We start from the raw sequence: 23,010 nt of genomic DNA, 5'->3' as shown, positions 1-23,010 counted from the left end.
CTAGGACTTTTAAAACCAGGAAGCCCTGGGCTCCAGGCACACTGCAGCTGCGAAAGGCATCCCAAGGGGAGCGCAAAAGTGACGCAACTTGGCTGCCACCACTGATATTTCCATGAGACCATCCCGAACCATAGGCTGATTTTCCTTCCTAGGGTTAAGGTTTGAGTTACGCCTAGGGTAAGGGTCTATTAACCAGAAAGCCCTGAGTTCCAAGAACACAGCAGCTGCGAAGGACTAGCCAAGAAGAGCGCAAAAGTAGCACAACATGCCTGCCTCCACAGCTTTTTCCTTGGGGACATGCCTAATTCCTGGCTGATTTGCCTTTCTCGTCTTAGGGTTGGGGTTCGGCCTAGGGCTAGGATTTTTAAAAGCAGGAAGCCCTGAGTTCCAGGCACACTGCAGCTGTGAAAGGCATCCAAAAGGGAGTGCAAAAGTGCCACAACATGGCTGCTTTCACGGCTTTTTCCTTGGCAAGACGCCTAACACCAGGCTGATTTACCTTCCCAGGGTTACTGTTAGGCTTAGGCCTAGGGCTAGGATTTTTGAAACTAGGAAGCCCTGGGCTCCAGGCACACTGCAGCTGTTCAAGGCATCCCAAGGGGAGTACAAAAGTGCAACAACATGGCAGCTTTCACAGCTTTTTCCTTGGCACCATCCCTATACCTAGGCTGATTTATCTGCCTAGGGTTAGGGTTAGGGTTCAGCCTAGGGCTTGGATTTTTTTAACCAGGAAGCCCTGAGTTCCAGGCTTACTTCATCTGCCAAAGGCATCCCAAAGGGAGTGCAGAAGTGCCACAACATGGCAGCTTTCACAGCTTTTTCCTTGGCACCATCCCTATACCTAGGCTGATTTATCTGCCTAGGGTTAGGGTTAGGGTTCAGCCTAGGGCTTGCATTTTTTTAACCAGGAAGCCCTGAGTTCCAGGCTTACTTCATCTGCCAAAGGCATCCCAAAGGGAGTGCAGAAGTGCCACAACATGGCTGCTTTCACGGCTTTTCCCTTAGGAAGAACCCTAATACCCGGCTGATTTACCTTCCTAGGGTTACTGTTAGGCTTAGGCCTAGGACTTTTAAAACCAGGAAGCCCTGGGCTCCAGGCAACACTGCAGCTGCGAAAGGCATCCCAAGGGGAGCGCAAAAGTGACGCAACTTGGCTGCCACCACTGATATTTCCATGAGACCATCCCGAACCATAGGCTGATTTTCCTTCCTAGGGTTAAGGTTTGAGTTACGCCTAGGGTAAGGGTCTATTAACCAGAAAGCCCTGAGTTCCAAGAACACAGCAGCTGCGAAGGACTAGCCAAGAAGAGCGCAAAAGTAGCACAACATGCCTGCCTCCACAGCTTTTTCCTTGGGGACATGCCTAATTCCTGGCTGATTTGCCTTTCTCGTCTTAGGGTTGGGGTTCGGCCTAGGGCTAGGATTTTTAAAATCAGGAAGCCCTGAGTTCCAGGCACACTGCAGCTGTGAAAGGCATCCAAAAGGGAGTGCAAAAGTGCCACAACATGGCTGCTTTCACGGCTTTTTCCTTGGCAAGAAGCCTAACACAAGGCTGATTTGCCTTCCCAGGGTTACTGTTAGGCTTAGGCCTAGGGCTAGGATTTTTAAAACTAGGAAGCCCTTAGCTCCAGGCACACTGCAGCTGTTCAAGGCATCCCAAGGGGAGTACAAAAGTGCAACAACATGGCAGCTTTCACAGCTTTTTCCTTGGCACCATCCCTATACCTAGGCTGATTTATCTGCCTAGGGTTAGGGTTAGGCTTCAGCCTAGGGCTTGGATTTCTTTAACCAGGAAGCCCTGAGTTCCAGGCTTACTTCATCTGCCAAAGGCATCCCAAAGGGAGTGCAGAAGTGCCACAACATGGCTGCTTTCACGGCTTTTCCCTTAGGAAGAACCCTAATACCCGGCTGATTTACCTTCCTAGGGTTACTGTTAGGCTTAGGCCTAGGACTTTTAAAACCAGGAAGCCCTGGGCTCCAGGCACACTGCAGCTGCGAAAGGCATCCCAAGGGGAGCGCAAAAGTGACGCAACTTGGCTGCCACCACTGATATTTCCATGAGACCATCCCGAACCATAGGCTGATTTTCCTTCCTAGGGTTAAGGTTTGAGTTACGCCTAGGGTAAGGGCTCTATTAACCAGAAAGCCCTGAGTTCCAAGAACACAGCAGCTGCGAAGGACTACCCAAGAAGAGCGCAAAAGTACCACAACATGCCTGCCTCCACAGCTTTTTCCTTGGGGACATGTCTAATTCCTGGCTGATTTGCCTTTCTCGTCTTAGGGTTGGGGTTCGGCCTAGGGCTAGGATTTTTAAAAGCAGGAAGCCCTGAGTTCCAGGCACACTGGAGCTGTGAAAGGCATCCAAAAGGGAGTGCAAAAGTGCCACAACATGGCTGCTTTCACGGCTTTTTCCTTGGCAAGAAGCCTAACACCAGGCTGATTTACCTTCCCAGGGTTACTGTTAGGCTTAGGCCTAGGGCTAGGATTTTTAAAACTAGGTAGCCCTTAGCTCCAGGCACACTGCAGCTATTCAAGGCATCCCAAGGGGAGTACAAAAGTGCAACAACATGGCAGCTTTCACAGCTTTTTCCTTGGCACCATCCCTATACCTAGGCTGATTTATCTGCCTAGGGTTAGGGTTAGGGTTCAGCCTAGGGCTTGCATTTTTTTAACCAGGAAGCCCTGAGTTCCAGGCTTACTTCATCTGCCAAAGGCATCCCAAAGGGAGTGCAGAAGTGCCACAACATGGCTGCTTTCACGGCTTTTCCCTTAGGAAGAACCCTAATACCCGGCTGATTTACCTTCCTAGGGTTACTGTTAGGCTTAGGCCTAGGACTTTTAAAACCAGGAAACCCTGGGCTCCAGGCAACACTGCAGCTGCGAAAGGCATCCCAAGGGGAGCGCAAAAGTGACGCAACTTGGCTGCCACCACTGATATTTCCATGAGACCATCCCGAACCATAGGCTGATTTTCCTTCCTAGGGTTAAGGTTTGAGTTACGCCTAGGGTAAGGGTCTATTAACCAGAAAGCCCTGAGTTCCAAGAACACAGCAGCTGCGAAGGACTAGCCAAGAAGAGCGCAAAAGTACCACAACATGCCTGCCTCCACAGCTTTTTCCTTGGGGACATGCCTAATTCCTGGCTGATTTGCCTTTCTCGTCTTAGGGTTGGGGTTCGGCCTAGGGCTAGGATTTTTAAAAGCAGGAAGCCCTGAGTTCCAGGCACACTGCAGCTGTGAAAGGCATCCAAAAGGGAGTGCAAAAGTGCCACAACATGGCTGCTTTCACGGCTTTTTCCTTGGCAAGAAGCCTAACACCAGGCTGATTTACCTTCCCAGGGTTACTGTTAGGCTTAGGCCTAGGGCTAGGATTTTTAAAACTAGGAAGCCCTTAGCTCCAGGCACACTGCAGCTGTTCAAGGCATCCCAAGGGGAGTACAAAAGTGCAACAACATGGCAGCTTTCACAGCTTTTTCCTTGGCACCATCCCTATACCTAGGCTGATTTATCTGCCTAGGGTTAGGGTTAGGGTTCAGCCTAGGGCTTGGATTTCTTTAACCAGGAAGCCCTGAGTTCCAGGCTTACTTCATCTGCCAAAGGCATCCCAAAGGGAGTGCAGAAGTGCCACAACATGGCTGCTTTCACGGCTTTTCCCTTAGGAAGAACCCTAATACCCGGCTGATTTACCTTCCTAGGGTTACTGTTAGGCTTAGGCCTAGGACTTTTAAAACCAGGAAGCCCTGGGCTCCAGGCACACTGCAGCTGCAAAAGGCATCCCAAGGGGAGCGCAAAAGTGACGCAACTTGGCTGCCACCACTGATATTTCCATGAGACCATCCCGAACCATAGGCTGATTTTCCTTCCTAGGGTTAAGGTTTGAGTTACGCCTAGGGTAAGGGTCTATTAACCAGAAAGCCCTGAGTTCCAAGAACACAGCAGCTGCGAAGGACTAGCCAAGAAGAGCGCAAAAGTAGCACAACATGCCTGCCTCCACAGCTTTTTCCTTGGGGACATGCCTAATTCCTGGCTGATTTGCCTTTCTCGTCTTAGGGTTGAGGTTCGGCCTAGGGCTAGGATTTTTAAAATCAGGAAGCCCTGAGTTCCAGGCACACTGGAGCTGTGAAAGGCATCCAAAAGGGAGTGCAAAAGTGCCACAACATGGCTGCTTTCACGGCTTTTTCCTTGGCAAGAAGCCTAACACCAGGCTGATTTACCTTCCCAGGGTTACTGTTAGGCTTAGGCCTAGGGCTAGGATTTTTAAAACTAGGAAGCCCTTAGCTCCAGGCACACTGCAGCTGTTCAAGGCATCCCAAGGGGAGTACAAAAGTGCAACAACATGGCAGCTTTCACAGCTTTTTCCTTGGCACCATCCCTATACCTAGGCTGATTTATCTGCCTAGGGTTAGGGTTAGGGTTCAGCCTAGGGCTTGGATTTCTTTAACCAGGAAGCCCTGAGTTCCAGGCTTACTTCATCTGCCAAAGGCATCCCAAAGGGAGTGCAGAAGTGCCACAACATGGCTGCTTTCACGGCTTTTCCCTTAGGAAGAACCCTAATACCCGGCTGATTTACCTTCCTAGGGTTACTGTTAGGCTTAGGCCTAGGACTTTTAAAACCAGGAAGCCCTGGGCTCCAGGCACACTGCAGCTGCGAAAGGCAGGCATCCCAAGGGGAGTGCAAAAGTGACGCAACTTGGCTGCCACCACTGATATTTCCATGAGACCATCCCGAACCATAGGCTGATTTTCCTTCCTAGGGTTAAGGTTTGAGTTACGCCTAGGGTAAGGGTCTATTAACCAGAAAGCCCTGAGTTCCAAGAACACAGCAGCTGCGAAGGACTAGCCAAGAAGAGCGCAAAAGTACCACAACATGCCTGCCTCCACAGCTTTTTCCTTGGGGACATGCCTAATTCCTGGCTGATTTGCCTTTCTCGTCTTAGGGTTGGGGTTCGGCCTAGGGCTAGGATTTTTAAAAGCAGGAAGCCCTGAGTTCCAGGCACACTGGAGCTGTGAAAGGCATCCAAAAGGGAGTGCAAAAGTGCCACAACATGGCTGCTTTCACGGCTTTTTCCTTGGCAAGACGCCTAACACCAGGCTGATTTACCTTCCCAGGGTTACTGTTAGGCTTAGGCCTAGGGCTAGGATTTTTAAAACTAGGAAGCCCTTAGCTCCAGGCACACTGCAGCTGTTCAAGGCATCCCAAGGGGAGTACAAAAGTGCAACAACATGGCAGCTTTCACAGCTTTTTCCTTGGCACCATCCCTATACCTAGGCTGATTTATCTGCCTAGGGTTAGGGTTAGGGTTCAGCCTAGGGCTTGGATTTCTTTAACCAGGAAGCCCTGAGTTCCAGGCTTACTTCATCTGCCAAAGGCATCCCAAAGGGAGTGCAGAAGTGCCACAACATGGCTGCTTTCACGGCTTTTCCCTTAGGAAGAACCCTAATACCCGGCTGATTTACCTTCCTAGGGTTACTGTTAGGCTTAGGCCTAGGACTTTTAAAACCAGGAAGCCCTGGGCTCCAGGCACACTGCAGCTGCGAAAGGCATCCCAAGGGGAGCGCAAAAGTGACGCAACTTGGCTGCCACCACTGATATTTCCATGAGACCATCCCGAACCATAGGCTGATTTTCCTTCCTAGGGTTAAGGTTTGAGTTACGCCTAGGGTAAGGGTCTATTAACCAGAAAGCCCTGAGTTCCAAGAACACAGCAGCTGCGAAGGACTACCCAAGAAGAGCGCAAAAGTACCACAACATGCCTGCCTCCACAGCTTTTTCCTTGGGGACATGCCTAATTCCTGGCTGATTTGCCTTTCTCGTCTTAGGGTTGGGGTTCGGCCTAGGGCTAGGATTTTTAAAATCAGGAAGCCCTGAGTTCCAGGCACACTGCAGCTGTGAAAGGCATCCAAAAGGGAGTGCAAAAGTGCCACAACATGGCTGCTTTCACGGCTTTTTCCTTGGCAAGAAGCCTAACACCAGGCTGATTTACCTTCCCAGGGTTACTGTTAGGCTTAGGCCTAGGGCTAGGATTTTTAAAACTAGGAAGCCCTTAGCTCCAGGCACACTGCAGCTGTTCAAGGCATCCCAAGGGGAGTACAAAAGTGCAACAACATGGCAGCTTTCACAGCTTTTTCCTTGGCACCATCCCTATACCTAGGCTGATTTATCTGCCTAGGGTTAGGGTTAGGCTTCAGCCTAGGGCTTGGATTTCTTTAACCAGGAAGCCCTGAGTTCCAGGCTTACTTCATCTGCCAAAGGCATCCCAAAGGGAGTGCAGAAGTGCCACAACATGGCTGCTTTCACGGCTTTTCCCTTAGGAAGAACCCTAATACCCGGCTGATTTACCTTCCTAGGGTTACTGTTAGGCTTAGGCCTAGGACTTTTAAAACCAGGAAGCCCTGGGCTCCAGGCACACTGCAGCTGCGAAAGGCATCCCAAGGGGAGCGCAAAAGTGACGCAACTTGGCTGCCACCACTGATATTTCCATGAGACCATCCCGAACCATAGGCTGATTTTCCTTCCTAGGGTTAAGGTTTGAGTTACGCCTAGGGTAAGGGTCTATTAACCAGAAAGCCCTGAGTTCCAAGAACACAGCAGCTGCGAAGGACTAGCCAAGAAGAGCGCAAAAGTAGCACAACATGCCTGCCTCCACAGCTTTTTCCTTGGGGACATGCCTAATTCCTGGCTGATTTGCCTTTCTCGTCTTAGGGTTGGGGTTCGGCCTAGGGCTAGGATTTTTAAAAGCAGGAAGCCCTGAGTTCCAGGCACACTGCAGCTGTGAAAGGCATCCAAAAGGGAGTGCAAAAGTGCCACAACATGGCTGCTTTCACGGCTTTTTCCTTGGCAAGAAGCCTAACACCAGGCTGATTTACCTTCCCAGGGTTACTGTTAGGCTTAGGGCTAGGGCTAGGATTTTTAAAACTAGGAAGCCCTTAGCTCCAGGCACACTGCAGCTGTTCAAGGCATCCCAAGGGGAGTACAAAAGTGCAACAACATGGCAGCTTTCACAGCTTTTTCCTTGGCACCATCCCTATACCTAGGCTGATTTATCTGCCTAGGGTTAGGGTTAGGCTTCAGCCTAGGGCTTGGATTTCTTTAACCAGGAAGCCCTGAGTTCCAGGCTTACTTCATCTGCCAAAGGCATCCCAAAGGGAGTGCAGAAGTGCCACAACATGGCTGCTTTCACGGCTTTTCCCTTAGGAAGAACCCTAATACCCGGCTGATTTACCTTCCTAGGGTTACTGTTAGGCTTAGGCCTAGGACTTTTAAAACCAGGAAGCCCTGGGCTCCAGGCACACTGCAGCTGCGAAAGGCATCCCAAGGGGAGCGCAAAAGTGACGCAACTTGGCTGCCACCACTGATATTTCCATGAGACCATCCCGAACCATAGGCTGATTTTCCTTCCTAGGGTTAAGGTTTGAGTTACGCCTAGGGTAAGGGTCTATTAACCAGAAAGCCCTGAGTTCCAAGAACACAGCAGCTGCGAAGGACTACCCAAGAAGAGCGCAAAAGTACCACAACATGCCTGCCTCCACAGCTTTTTCCTTGGGGACATGCCTAATTCCTGGCTGATTTGCCTTTCTCGTCTTAGGGTTGGGGTTCGGCCTAGGGCTAGGATTTTTAAAATCAGGAAGCCCTGAGTTCCAGGCACACTGCAGCTGTGAAAGGCATCCAAAAGGGAGTGCAAAAGTGCCACAACATGGCTGCTTTCACGGCTTTTTCCTTGGCAAGAAGCCTAACACCAGGCTGATTTACCTTCCCAGGGTTACTGTTAGGCTTAGGCCTAGGGCTAGGATTTTTAAAACTAGGAAGCCCTTAGCTCCAGGCACACTGCAGCTGTTCAAGGCATCCCAAGGGGAGTACAAAAGTGCAACAACATGGCAGCTTTCACAGCTTTTTCCTTGGCACCATCCCTATACCTAGGCTGATTTATCTGCCTAGGGTTAGGGTTAGGGTTCAGCCTAGGGCTTGGATTTCTTTAACCAGGAAGCCCTGAGTTCCAGGCTTACTTCATCTGCCAAAGGCATCCCAAAGGGAGTGCAGAAGTGCCACAACATGGCTGCTTTCACGGCTTTTCCCTTAGGAAGAACCCTAATACCCGGCTGATTTACCTTCCTAGGGTTACTGTTAGGCTTAGGCCTAGGACTTTTAAAACCAGGAAGCCCTGGGCTCCAGGCACACTGCAGCTGCGAAAGGCATCCCAAGGGGAGCGCAAAAGTGACGCAACTTGGCTGCCACCACTGATATTTCCATGAGACCATCCCGAATCATAGGCTGATTTTCCTTCCTAGGGTTAAGGTTTGAGTTACGCCTAGGGTAAGGGTCTATTAACCAGAAAGCCCTGAGTTCCAAGAACACAGCAGCTGCGAAGGACTAGCCAAGAAGAGCGCAAAAGTAGCACAACATGCCTGCCTCCACAGCTTTTTCCTTGGGGACATGCCTAATTCCTGGCTGATTTGCCTTTCTCGTCTTAGGGTTGGGGTTCGGCCTAGGGCTAGGATTTTTAAAAGCAGGAAGCCCTGAGTTCCAGGCACACTGCAGCTGTGAAAGGCATCCAAAAGGGAGTGCAAAAGTGCCACAACATGGCTGCTTTCACGGCTTTTTCCTTGGCAAGACGCCTAACACCAGGCTGATTTACCTTCCCAGGGTTACTGTTAGGCTTAGGCCTAGGGCTAGGATTTTTTAAACTAGGAAGCCCTGGGCTCCAGGCACACTGCAGCTGTTCAAGGCATCCCAAGGGGAGTACAAAAGTGCAACAACATGGCAGCTTTCACAGCTTTTTCCTTGGCACCATCCCTATACCTAGGCTGATTTATCTGCCTAGGGTTAGGGTTAGGGTTCAGCCTAGGGCTTGGATTTTTTTAACCAGGAAGCCCTGAGTTCCAGGCTTACTTCATCTGCCAAAGGCATCCCAAAGGGAGTGCAGAAGTGCCACAACATGGCTGCTTTCACGGCTTTTCCCTTAGGAAGAACCCTAATACCCGGCTGATTTACCTTCCTAGGGTTACTGTTAGGCTTAGGCCTAGGACTTTTAAAACCAGGAAACCCTGGGCTCCAGGCAACACTGCAGCTGCGAAAGGCATCCCAAGGGGAGCGCAAAAGTGACGCAACTTGGCTGCCACCACTGATATTTCCATGAGAGCATCCCGAACCATAGGCTGATTTTCCTTCCTAGGGTTAAGGTTTGAGTTACGCCTAGGGTAAGGGTCTATTAACCAGAAAGCCCTGAGTTCCAAGAACACAGCAGCTGCGAAGGACTAGCCAAGAAGAGCGCAAAAGTACCACAACATGCCTGCCTCCACAGCTTTTTCCTTGGGGACATGCCTAATTCCTGGCTGATTTGCCTTTCTCGTCTTAGGGTTGGGGTTCGGCCTAGGGCTAGGATTTTTAAAAGCAGGAAGCCCTGAGTTCCAGGCACACTGCAGCTGTGAAAGGCATCCAAAAGGGAGTGCAAAAGTGCCACAACATGGCTGCTTTCACGGCTTTTTCCTTGGCAAGAAGCCTAACACCAGGCTGATTTACCTTCCCAGGGTTACTGTTAGGCTTAGGGCTAGGGCTAGGATTTTTAAAACTAGGAAGCCCTTAGCTCCAGGCACACTGCAGCTGTTCAAGGCATCCCAAGGGGAGTACAAAAGTGCAACAACATGGCAGCTTTCACAGCTTTTTCCTTGGCACCATCCCTATACCTAGGCTGATTTATCTGCCTAGGGTTAGGGTTAGGGTTCAGCCTAGGGCTTGGATTTCTTTAACCAGGAAGCCCTGAGTTCCAGGCTTACTTCATCTGCCAAAGGCATCCCAAAGGGAGTGCAGAAGTGCCACAACATGGCTGCTTTCACGGCTTTTCCCTTAGGAAGAACCCTAATACCCGGCTGATTTACCTTCCTAGGGTTACTGTTAGGCTTAGGCCTAGGACTTTTAAAACCAGGAAGCCCTGGGCTCCAGGCACACTGCAGCTGCGAAAGGCATCCCAAGGGGAGCGCAAAAGTGACGCAACTTGGCTGCCACCACTGATATTTCCATGAGACCATCCCGAACCATAGGCTGATTTTCCTTCCTAGGCTTAAGGTTTGAGTTACGCCTAGGGTAAGGGCTCTATTAACCAGAAAGCCCTGAGTTCCAAGAACACAGCAGCTGCGAAGGACTACCCAAGAAGAGCGCAAAAGTACCACAACATGCCTGCCTCCACAGCTTTTTCCTTGGGGACATGCCTAATTCCTGGCTGATTTGCCTTTCTCGTCTTAGGGTTGGGGTTCGGCCTAGGGCTAGGATTTTTAAAAGCAGGAAGCCCTGAGTTCCAGGCACACTGGAGCTGTGAAAGGCATCCAAAAGGGAGTGCAAAAGTGCCACAACATGGCTGCTTTCACGGCTTTTTCCTTGGCAAGAAGCCTAACAGCAGGCTGATTTACCTTCCCAGGGTTACTGTTAGGCTTAGGCCTAGGGCTAGGATTTTTAAAACTAGGAAGCCCTTAGCTCCAGGCACACTGCAGCTGTTCAAGGCATCCCAAGGGGAGTACAAAAGTGCAACAACATGGCAGCTTTCACAGCTTTTTCCTTGGCACCATCCCTATACCTAGGCTGATTTATCTGCCTAGGGTTAGGGTTAGGGTTCAGCCTAGGGCTTGGATTTCTTTAACCAGGAAGCCCTGAGTTCCAGGCTTACTTCATCTGCCAAAGGCATCCCAAAGGGAGTGCAGAAGTGCCACAACATGGCTGCTTTCACGGCTTTTCCCTTAGGAAGAACCCTAATACCCGGCTGATTTACCTTCCTAGGGTTACTGTTAGGCTTAGGCCTAGGACTTTTAAAACCAGGAAGCCCTGGGCTCCAGGCACACTGCAGCTGCGAAAGGCATCCCAAGGGGAGCGCAAAAGTGACGCAACTTGGCTTCCACCACTGATATTTCCATGAGACCATCCCGAACCATAGGCTGATTTTCCTTCCTAGGCTTAAGGTTTGAGTTACGCCTAGGGTAAGGGTCTATTAACCAGAAAGCCCTGACTTCCAAGAACACAGCAGCTGCGAAGGACTAGCCAAGAAGAGCGCAAAAGTACCACAACATGCCTGCCTCCACAGCTTTTTCCTTGGGGACATGCCTAATTCCTGGCTGATTTGCCTTTCTCGTCTTAGGTTTGAGGTTCGGCCTAGGGCTAGGATTTTTAAAAGCAGGAAGCCCTGAGTTCCAGGCACACTGCAGCTGTGAAAGGCATCCAAAAGGGAGTGCAAAAGTGCCACAACATGGCTGCTTTCACGGCTTTTTCCTTGGCAAGACGCCTAACACCAGGCTGATTTGCCTTCCCAGGGTTACTGTTAGGCTTAGGCCTAGGGCTAGGATTTTTAAAACTAGGAAGCCCTGGGCTCCAGGCACACTGCAGCTGTTCAAGGCATCCCAAGGGGAGTACAAAAGTGCAACAACATGGCAGCTTTCACAGCTTTTTCCTTGGCACCATCCCTATACCTAGGCTGATTTATCTGCCTAGGGTTAGGGTTAGGGTTCAGCCTAGGGCTTGGATTTTTTTAACCAGGAAGCCCTGAGTTCCAGGCTTACTTCATCTGCCAAAGGCATCCCAAAGGGAGTGCAGAAGTGCCACAACATGACTGCTTTCACGGCTTTTCCCTTAGGAAGAACCCTAATACCCGGCTGATTTACCTTCCTAGGGTTACTGTTAGGCTTAGGCCTAGGACTTTTAAAACCAGGAAGCCCTGGGCTCCAGGCACACTGCAGCTGCGAAAGGCATCCCAAGGGGAGCGCAAAAGTGACGCAACTTGGCTGCCACCACTGATATTTCCATGAGACCATCCCGAACCATAGGCTGATTTTCCTTCCTAGGGTTAAGGTTTGAGTTACGCCTAGGGTAAGGGTCTATTAACCAGAAAGCCCTGAGTTCCAAGAACACAGCAGCTGCGAAGGACTACCCAAGAAGAGCGCAAAAGTACCACAACATGCCTGCCTCCACAGCTTTTTCCTTGGGGACATGCCTAATTCCTGGCTGATTTGCCTTTCTCGTCTTAGGGTTGGGGTTCGGCCTAGGGCTAGGATTTTTAAAATCAGGAAGCCCTGAGTTCCAGGCACACTGCAGCTGTGAAAGGCATCCAAAAGGGAGTGCAAAAGTGCCACAACATGGCTGCTTTCACGGCTTTTTCCTTGGCAAGACGCCTAACACAAGGCTGATTTTCCTTCCCAGGGTTACTGTTAGGCTTAGGCCTAGGGCTAGGATTTTTAAAACTAGGAAGCCCTGGGCTCCAGGCACACTGCAGCTGTTCAAGGCATCCCAAGGGGAGTACAAAAGTGCAACAACATGGCAGCTTTCACAGCTTTTTCCTTGGCACCATCCCTATACCTAGGCTGATTTATCTGCCTAGGGTTAGGGTTAGGGTTCAGCCTAGGGCTTGGATTTCTTTAACCAGGAAGCCCTGAGTTCCAGGCTTACTTCATCTGCCAAAGGCATCCCAAAGGGAGTGCAGAAGTGCCACAACATGGCTGCTTTCACGGCTTTTCCCTTAGGAAGAACCCTAATACCCGGCTGATTTACCTTCCTAGGGTTACTGTTAGGCTTAGGCCTAGGACTTTTAAAACCAGGAAGCCCTGGGCTCCAGGCACACTGCAGCTGCGAAAGGCAGGCATCCCAAGGGGAGTGCAAAAGTGACGCAACTTGGCTGCCACCACTGATATTTCCATGAGACCATCCCGAACCATAGGCTGATTTTCCTTCCTAGGGTTAAGGTTTGAGTTACGCCTAGGGTAAGGGTCTATTAACCAGAAAGCCCTGAGTTCCAAGAACACAGCAGCTGCGAAGGACTAGCCAAGAAGAGCGCAAAAGTACCACAACATGCCTGCCTCCACAGCTTTTTCCTTGGGGACATGCCTAATTCCTGGCTGATTTGCCTTTCTCGTCTTAGGGTTGGGGTTCGGCCTAGGGCTAGGATTTTTAAAAGCAGGAAGCCCTGAGTTCCAGGCACACTGGAGCTGTGAAAGGCATCCAAAAGGGAGTGCAAAAGTGCCACAACATGGCTGCTTTCACGGCTTTTTCCTTGGCAAGAAGCCTAACAGCAGGCTGATTTACCTTCCCAGGGTTACTGTTAGGCTTAGGCCTAGGGCTAGGATTTTTAAAACTAGGAAGCCCTTAGCTCCAGGCACACTGCAGCTGTTCAAGGCATCCCAAGGGGAGTACAAAAGTGCAACAACATGGCAGCTTTCACAGCTTTTTCCTTGGCACCATCCCTATACCTAGGCTGATTTATCTGCCTAGGGTTAGGGTTAGGGTTCAGCCTAGGGCTTGGATTTCTTTAACCAGGAAGCCCTGAGTTCCAGGCTTACTTCATCTGCCAAAGGCATCCCAAAGGGAGTGCAGAAGTGCCACAACATGGCTGCTTTCACGGCTTTTCCCTTAGGAAGAACCCTAATACCCGGCTGATTTACCTTCCTAGGGTTACTGTTAGGCTTAGGCCTAGGACTTTTAAAACCAGGAAGCCCTGGGCTCCAGGCACACTGCAGCTGCGAAAGGCATCCCAAGGGGAGCGCAAAAGTGACGCAACTTGGCTTCCACCACTGATATTTCCATGAGACCATCCCGAACCATAGGCTGATTTTCCTTCCTAGGGTTAAGGTTTGAGTTACGCCTAGGGTAAGGGTCTATTAACCAGAAAGCCCTGACTTCCAAGAACACAGCAGCTGCGAAGGACTAGCCAAGAAGAGCGCAAAAGTACCACAACATGCCTGCCTCCACAGCTTTTTCCTTGGGGACATGCCTAATTCCTGGCTGATTTGCCTTTCTCGTCTTAGGTTTGAGGTTCGGCCTAGGGCTAGGATTTTTAAAAGCAGGAAGCCCTGAGTTCCAGGCACACTGGAGCTGTGAAAGGCATCCAAAAGGGAGTGCAAAAGTGCCACAACATGGCTGCTTTCACGGCTTTTTCCTTGGCAAGACGCCTAACACCAGGCTGATTTGCCTTCCCAGGGTTACTGTTAGGCTTAGGCCTAGGGCTAGGATTTTTAAAACTAGGAAGCCCTGGGCTCCAGGCACACTGCAGCTGTTCAAGGCATCCCAAGGGGAGTACAAAAGTGCAACAACATGGCAGCTTTCACAGCTTTTTCCTTGGCACCATCCCTATACCTAGGCTGATTTATCTGCCTAGGGTTAGGGTTAGGGTTCAGCCTAGGGCTTGGATTTTTTTAACCAGGAAGCCCTGAGTTCCAGGCTTACTTCATCTGCCAAAGGCATCCCAAAGGGAGTGCAGAAGTGCCACAACATGACTGCTTTCACGGCTTTTCCCTTAGGAAGAACCCTAATACCCGGCTGATTTACCTTCCTAGGGTTACTGTTAGGCTTAGGCCTAGGACTTTTAAAACCAGGAAGCCCTGGGCTCCAGGCACACTGCAGCTGCGAAAGGCATCCCAAGGGGAGCGCAAAAGTGACGCAACTTGGCTGCCACCACTGATATTTCCATGAGACCATCCCGAACCATAGGCTGATTTTCCTTCCTAGGGTTAAGGTTTGAGTTACGCCTAGGGTAAGGGTCTATTAACCAGAAAGCCCTGAGTTCCAAGAACACAGCAGCTGCGAAGGACTACCCAAGAAGAGCGCAAAAGTACCACAACATGCCTGCCTCCACAGCTTTTTCCTTGGGGACATGCCTAATTCCTGGCTGATTTGCCTTTCTCGTCTTAGGGTTGGGGTTCGGCCTAGGGCTAGGATTTTTAAAATCAGGAAGCCCTGAGTTCCAGGCACACTGCAGCTGTGAAAGGCATCCAAAAGGGAGTGCAAAAGTGCCACAACATGGCTGCTTTCACGGCTTTTTCCTTGGCAAGACGCCTAACACAAGGCTGATTTTCCTTCCCAGGGTTACTGTTAGGCTTAGGCCTAGGGCTAGGATTTTTAAAACTAGGAAGCCCTGGGCTCCAGGCACACTGCAGCTGTTCAAGGCATCCCAAGGGGAGTACAAAAGTGCAACAACATGGCAGCTTTCACAGCTTTTTCCTTGGCACCATCCCTATACCTAGGCTGATTTATCTGCCTAGGGTTAGGGTTAGGGTTCAGCCTAGGGCTTGGATTTCTTTAACCAGGAAGCCCTGAGTTCCAGGCTTACTTCATCTGCCAAAGGCATCCCAAAGGGAGTGCAGAAGTGCCACAACATGGCTGCTTTCACGGCTTTTCCCTTAGGAAGAACCCTAATACCCGGCTGATTTACCTTCCTAGGGTTACTGTTAGGCTTAGGCCTAGGACTTTTAAAACCAGGAAGCCCTGGGCTCCAGGCACACTGCAGCTGCGAAAGGCAGGCATCCCAAGGGGAGTGCAAAAGTGACGCAACTTGGCTGCCACCACTGATATTTCCATGAGACCATCCCGAACCATAGGCTGATTTTCCTTCCTAGGGTTAAGGTTTGAGTTACGCCTAGGGTAAGGGTCTATTAACCAGAAAGCCCTGAGTTCCAAGAACACAGCAGCTGCGAAGGACTAGCCAAGAAGAGCGCAAAAGTACCACAACATGCCTGCCTCCACAGCTTTTTCCTTGGGGACATGCCTAATTCCTGGCTGATTTGCCTTTCTCGTCTTAGGGTTGGGGTTCGGCCTAGGGCTAGGATTTTTAAAATCAGGAAGCCCTGAGTTCCAGGCACACTGGAGCTGTGAAAGGCATCCAAAAGGGAGTGCAAAAGTGCCACAACATGGCTGCTTTCACGGCTTTTTCCTTGGCAAGACGCCTAACACCAGGCTGATTTACCTTCCCAGGGTTACTGTTAGGCTTAGGCCTAGGGCTAGGATTTTTAAAACTAGGAAGCCCTTAGCTCCAGGCACACTGCAGCTGTTCAAGGCATCCCAAGGGGAGTACAAAAGTGCAACAACATGGCAGCTTTCACAGCTTTTTCCTTGGCACCATCCCTATACCTAGGCTGATTTATCTGCCTAGGGTTAGGGTTAGGGTTCAGCCTAGGGCTTGGATTTCTTTAACCAGGAAGCCCTGAGTTCCAGGCTTACTTCATCTGCCAAAGGCATCCCAAAGGGAGTGCAGAAGTGCCACAACATGGCTGCTTTCACGGCTTTTCCCTTAGGAAGAACCCTAATACCCGGCTGATTTACCTTCCTAGGGTTACTGTTAGGCTTAGGCCTAGGACTTTTAAAACCAGGAAGCCCTGGGCTCCAGGCACACTGCAGCTGCGAAAGGCATCCCAAGGGGAGCGCAAAAGTGACGCAACTTGGCTGCCACCACTGATATTTCCATGAGACCATCCCGAACCATAGGCTGATTTTCCTTCCTAGGGTTAAGGTTTGAGTTACGCCTAGGGTAAGGGCTCTATTAACCAGAAAGCCCTGACTTCCAAGAACACAGCAGCTGCGAAGGACTACCCAAGAAGAGCGCAAAAGTACCACAACATGCCTGCCTCCACAGCTTTTTCCTTGGGGACATGCCTAATTCCTGGCTGATTTGCCTTTCTCGTCTTAGGGTTGGGGTTCGGCCTAGGGCTAGGATTTTTAAAATCAGGAAGCCCTGAGTTCCAGGCACACTGGAGCTGTGAAAGGCATCCAAAAGGGAGTGCAAAAGTGCCACAACATGGCTGCTTTCACGGCTTTTTCCTTGGCAAGAAGCCTAACACCAGGCTGATTTACCTTCCCAGGGTTACTGTTAGGCTTAGGCCTAGGGCTAGGATTTTTAAAACTAGGAAGCCCTTAGCTCCAGGCACACTGCAGCTGTTCAAGGCATCCCAAGGGGAGTACAAAAGTGCAACAACATGGCAGCTTTCACAGCTTTTTCCTTGGCACCATCCCTATACCTAGGCTGATTTATCTGCCTAGGGTTAGGGTTAGGCTTCAGCCTAGGGCTTGGATTTCTTTAACCAGGAAGCCCTGAGTTCCAGGCTTACTTCATCTGCCAAAGGCATCCCAAAGGGAGTGCAGAAGTGCCACAACATGGCTGCTTTCACGGCTTTTCCCTTAGGAAGAACCCTAATACCCGGCTGATTTACCTTCCTAGGGTTACTGTTAGGCTTAGGCCTAGGACTTTTAAAACCAGGAAGCCCTGGGCTCCAGGCACACTGCAGCTGCGAAAGGCATCCCAAGGGGAGCGCAAAAGTGACGCAACTTGGCTGCCACCACTGATATTTCCATGAGAGCATCCCGAACCATAGGCTGATTTTCCTTCCTAGGGTTAAGGTTTGAGTTACGCCTAGGGTAAGGGTCTATTAACCAGAAAGCCCTGAGTTCCAAGAACACAGCAGCTGCGAAGGACTAGCCAAGAAGAGCGCAAAAGTAGCACAACATGCCTGCCTCCACAGCTTTTTCCTTGGGGACATGCCTAATTCCTGGCTGATTTGCCTTTCTTGTCTTAGGGTTGGGGTTCGGCCTAGGGCTAGGATTTTTAAAAGCAGGAAGCCCTGAGTTCCAGGCACACTGCAGCTGTGAAAGGCATCCAAAAGGGAGTGCAAAAGTGCCACAACATGGCTGCTTTCACGGCTTTTTCCTTGGCAAGACGCCTAACACCAGGCTGATTTACCTTCCCAGGGTTACTGTTAGGCTTAGGCCTAGGGCTAGGATTTTTTAAACTAGGAAGCCCTGGGCTCCAGGCACACTGCAGCTGTTCAAGGCATCCCAAGGGGAGTACAAAAGTGCAACAACATGGCAGCTTTCACAGCTTTTTCCTTGGCACCATCCCTATACCTAGGCTGATTTATCTGCCTAGGGTTAGGGTTAGGGTTCAGCCTAGGGCTTGGATTTCTTTAACCAGGAAGCCCTGAGTTCCAGGCTTACTTCATCTGCCAAAGGCATCCCAAAGGGAGTGCAGAAGTGCCACAACATGGCTGCTTTCACGGCTTTTCCCTTAGGAAGAACCCTAATACCCGGCTGATTTACCTTCCTAGGGTTACTGTTAGGCTTAGGCCTAGGACTTTTAAAACCAGGAAGCCCTGGGCTCCAGGCACACGGCAGCTGCGAAAGGCATCCCAAGGGGAGCGCAAAAGTGACGCAACTTGGCTGCCACCACTGATATTTCCATGAGACCATCCCGAACCATAGGCTGATTTTCCTTCCTAGGGTTAAGGTTTGAGTTACGCCTAGGGTAAGGGTCTATTAACCAGAAAGCCCTGAGTTCCAAGAACACAGCAGCTGCGAAGGACTACCCAAGAAGAGCGCAAAAGTAGCACAACATGCCTGCCTCCACAGCTTTTTCCTTGGGGACATGCCTAATTCCTGGCTGATTTGCCTTTCTCGTCTTAGGGTTGAGGTTCGGCCTAGGGCTAGGATTTTTAAAATCAGGAAGCCCTGAGTTCCAGGCACACTGCAGCTGTGAAAGGCATCCAAAAGGGAGTGCAAAAGTGCCACAACATGGCTGCTTTCACGGCTTTTTCCTTGGCAAGACGCCTAACACCAGGCTGATTTGCCTTCCCAGGGTTACTGTTAGGCTTAGGCCTAGGGCTAGGATTTTTAAAACTAGGAAGCCCTTAGCTCCAGGCACACTGCAGCTGTTCAAGGCATCCCAAGGGGAGTACAAAAGTGCAACAACATGGCAGCTTTCACAGCTTTTTCCTTGGCACCATCCCTATACCTAGGCTGATTTATCTGCCTAGGGTTAGGGTTAGGGTTCAGCCTAGGGCTTGAATTTCTTTAACCAGGAAGCCCTGAGTTCCAGGCTTACTTCATCTGCCAAAGGCATCCCAAAGGGAGTGCAGAAGTGCCACAACATGGCTGCTTTCACGGCTTTTCCCTTAGGAAGAACCCTAATACCCGGCTGATTTACCTTCCTAGGGTTACTGTTAGGCTTAGGCCTAGGACTTTTAAAACCAGGAAGCCCTGGGCTCCAGGCACACTGCAGCTGCGAAAGGCATCCCAAGGGGAGCGCAAAAGTGACGCAACTTGGCTGCCACCACTGATATTTCCATGAGACCATCCCGAACCATAGGCTGATTTTCCTTCCTAGGGTTAAGGTTTGAGTTACGCCTAGGGTAAGGGCTCTATTAACCAGAAAGCCCTGACTTCCAAGAACACAGCAGCTGCGAAGGACTACCCAAGAAGAGCGCAAAAGTACCACAACATGCCTGCCTCCACAGCTTTTTCCTTGGGGACATGCCTAATTCCTGGCTGATTTGCCTTTCTCGTCTTAGGGTTGGGGTTCGGCCTAGGACTAGGATTTTTAAAAGCAGGAAGCCCTGAGTTCCAGGCACACTGGAGCTGTGAAAGGCATCCAAAAGGGAGTGCAAAAGTGCCACAACATGGCTGCTTTCACGGCTTTTTCCTTGGCAAGAAGCCTAACACCAGGCTGATTTACCTTCCCAGGGTTACTGTTAGGCTTAGGCCTAGGGCTAGGATTTTTAAAACTAGGTAGCCCTTAGCTCCAGGCACACTGCAGCTGTTCAAGGCATCCCAAGGGGAGTACAAAAGTGCAACAACATGGCAGCTTTCACAGCTTTTTCCTTGGCACCATCCCTATACCTAGGCTGATTTATCTGCCTAGGGTTAGGGTTAGGCTTCAGCCTAGGGCTTGGATTTCTTTAACCAGGAAGCCCTGAGTTCCAGGCTTACTTCATCTGCCAAAGGCATCCCAAAGGGAGTGCAGAAGTGCCACAACATGGCTGCTTTCACGGCTTTTCCCTTAGGAAGAACCCTAATACCCGGCTGATTTACCTTCCTAGGGTTACTGTTAGGCTTAGGCCTAGGACTTTTAAAACCAGGAAGCCCTGGGCTCCAGGCACACTGCAGCTGCGAAAGGCAGGAATCCCAAGGGGAGTGCAAAAGTGACGCAACTTGGCTGCCACCACTGATATTTCCATGAGACCATCCCGAACCATAGGCTGATTTTCCTTCCTAGGGTTAAGGTTTGAGTTACGCCTAGGGTAAGGGTCTATTAACCAGAAAGCCCTGAGTTCCAAGAACACAGCAGCTGCGAAGGACTAGCCAAGAAGAGCGCAAAAGTACCACAACATGCCTGCCTCCACAGCTTTTTCCTTGGGGACATGCCTAATTCCTGGCTGATTTGCCTTTCTCGTCTTAGGGTTGGGGTTCGGCCTAGGGCTAGGATTTTTAAAAGCAGGAAGCCCTGAGTTCCAGGCACACTGGAGCTGTGAAAGGCATCCAAAAGGGAGTGCAAAAGTGCCACAACATGGCTGCTTTCACGGCTTTTTCCTTGGCAAGACGCCTAACACCAGGCTGATTTACCTTCCCAGGGTTACTGTTAGGCTTAGGCCTAGGGCTAGGATTTTTAAAACTAGGAAGCCCTTAGCTCCAGGCACACTGCAGCTGTTCAAGGCATCCCAAGGGGAGTACAAAAGTGCAACAACATGGCAGCTTTCACAGCTTTTTCCTTGGCACCATCCCTATACCTAGGCTGATTTATCTGCCTAGGGTTAGGGTTAGGGTTCAGCCTAGGGCTTGGATTTCTTTAACCAGGAAGCCCTGAGTTCCAGGCTTACTTCATCTGCCAAAGGCATCCCAAAGGGAGTGCAGAAGTGCCACAACATGGCTGCTTTCACGGCTTTTCCCTTAGGAAGAACCCTAATACCCGGCTGATTTACCTTCCTAGGGTTACTGTTAGGCTTAGGCCTAGGACTTTTAAAACCAGGAAGCCCTGGGCTCCAGGCACACTGCAGCTGCGAAAGGCATCCCAAGGGGAGCGCAAAAGTGACGCAACTTGGCTGCCACCACTGATATTTCCATGAGACCATCCCGAACCATAGGCTGATTTTCCTTCCTAGGGTTAAGGTTTGAGTTACGCCTAGGGTAAGGGCTCTATTAACCAGAAAGCCCTGACTTCCAAGAACACAGCAGCTGCGAAGGACTACCCAAGAAGAGCGCAAAAGTACCACAACATGCCTGCCTCCACAGCTTTTTCCTTGGGGACATGCCTAATTCCTGGCTGATTTGCCTTTCTCGTCTTAGGGTTGGGGTTCGGCCTAGGGCTAGGATTTTTAAAACTAGGAAGCCCTTAGCTCCAGGCACACTGCAGCTGTTCAAGGCATCCCAAGGGGAGTACAAAAGTGCAACAACATGGCAGCTTTCACAGCTTTTTCCTTGGCACCATCCCTATACCTAGGCTGATTTATCTGCCTAGGGTTAGGGTTAGGCTTCAGCCTAGGGCTTGGATTTCTTTAACCAGGAAGCCCTGAGTTCCAGGCTTACTTCATCTGCCAAAGGCATCCCAAAGGGAGTGCAGAAGTGCCACAACATGGCTGCTTTCACGGCTTTTCCCTTAGGAAGAACCCTAATACCCGGCTGATTTACCTTCCTAGGGTTACTGTTAGGCTTAGGCCTAGGACTTTTAAAACCAGGAAGCCCTGGGCTCCAGGCACACTGCAGCTGCGAAAGGCATCCCAAGGGGAGCGCAAAAGTGACGCAACTTGGCTGCCACCACTGATATTTCCATGAGACCATCCCGAACCATAGGCTGATTTTCCTTCCTAGGGTTAAGGTTTGAGTTACGCCTAGGGTAAGGGTCTATTAACCAGAAAGCCCTGAGTTCCAAGAACACAGCAGCTGCGAAGGACTAGCCAAGAAGAGCGCAAAAGTAGCACAACATGCCTGCCTCCACAGCTTTTTCCTTGGGGACATGCCTAATTCCTGGCTGATTTGCCTTTCTTGTCTTAGGGTTGGGGTTCGGCCTAGGGCTAGGATTTTTAAAAGCAGGAAGCCCTGAGTTCCAGGCACACTGCAGCTGTGAAAGGCATCCAAAAGGGAGTGCAAAAGTGCCACAACATGGCTGCTTTCACGGCTTTTTCCTTGGCAAGACGCCTAACACCAGGCTGATTTACCTTCCCAGGGTTACTGTTAGGCTTAGGCCTAGGGCTAGGATTTTTTAAACTAGGAAGCCCTGGGCTCCAGGCACACTGCAGCTGTTCAAGGCATCCCAAGGGGAGTACAAAAGTGCAACAACATGGCAGCTTTCACAGCTTTTTCCTTGGCACCATCCCTATACCTAGGCTGATTTATCTGCCTAGGGTTAGGGTTAGGGTTCAGCCTAGGGCTTGGATTTTTTTAACCAGGAAGCCCTGAGTTCCAGGCTTACTTCATCTGCCAAAGGCATCCCAAAGGGAGTGCAGAAGTGCCACAACATGGCTGCTTTCACGGCTTTTCCCTTAGGAAGAACCCTAATACCCGGCTGATTTACCTTCCTAGGGTTACTGTTAGGCTTAGGCCTAGGACTTTTAAAACCAGGAAGCCCTGGGCTCCAGGCACACGGCAGCTGCGAAAGGCATCCCAAGGGGAGCGCAAAAGTGACGCAACTTGGCTGCCACCACTGATATTTCCATGAGACCATCCCGAACCATAGGCTGATTTTCCTTCCTAGGGTTAAGGTTTGAGTTACGCCTAGGGTAAGGGTCTATTAACCAGAAAGCCCTGAGTTCCAAGAACACAGCAGCTGCGAAGGACTACCCAAGAAGAGCGCAAAAGTACCACAACATGTCTGCCTCCACAGCTTTTTCCTTGGGGACATGCCTAATTCCTGGCTGATTTGCCTTTCTCGTCTTAGGGTTGGGGTTCGGCCTAGGGCTAGGATTTTTAAAAGCAGGAAGCCCTGAGTTCCAGGCACACTGGAGCTGTGAAAGGCATCCAAAAGGGAGTGCAAAAGTGCCACAACATGGCTGCTTTCACGGCTTTTTCCTTGGCAAGACGCCTAACACCAGGCTGATTTACCTTCCCAGGGTTACTGTTAGGCTTAGGCCTAGGGCTAGGATTTTTAAAACTAGGAAGCCCTTAGCTCCAGGCACACTGCAGCTGTTCAAGGCATCCCAAGGGGAGTACAAAAGTGCAACAACATGGCAGCTTTCACAGCTTTTTCCTTGGCACCATCCCTATACCTAGGCTGATTTATCTGCCTAGGGTTAGGGTTAGGCTTCAGCCTAGGGCTTGGATTTCTTTAACCAGGAAGCCCTGAGTTCCAGGCTTACTTCATCTGCCAAAGGCATCCCAAAGGGAGTGCAGAAGTGCCACAACATGGCTGCTTTCACGGCTTTTCCCTTAGGAAGAACCCTAATACCCGGCTGATTTACCTTCCTAGGGTTACTGTTAGGCTTAGGCCTAGGACTTTTAAAACCAGGAAGCCCTG

The sequence above is a fragment of the Ammospiza caudacuta genome, chromosome 10 (assembly GCF_027887145.1).
Source record: "Ammospiza caudacuta isolate bAmmCau1 chromosome 10, bAmmCau1.pri, whole genome shotgun sequence".
Taxonomy (NCBI): Eukaryota; Metazoa; Chordata; class Aves; order Passeriformes; family Passerellidae; genus Ammospiza; species Ammospiza caudacuta.
The sequence above is the reverse complement of the archived record's forward strand: the minus strand, read 5'-3'. Positions refer to the sequence as shown.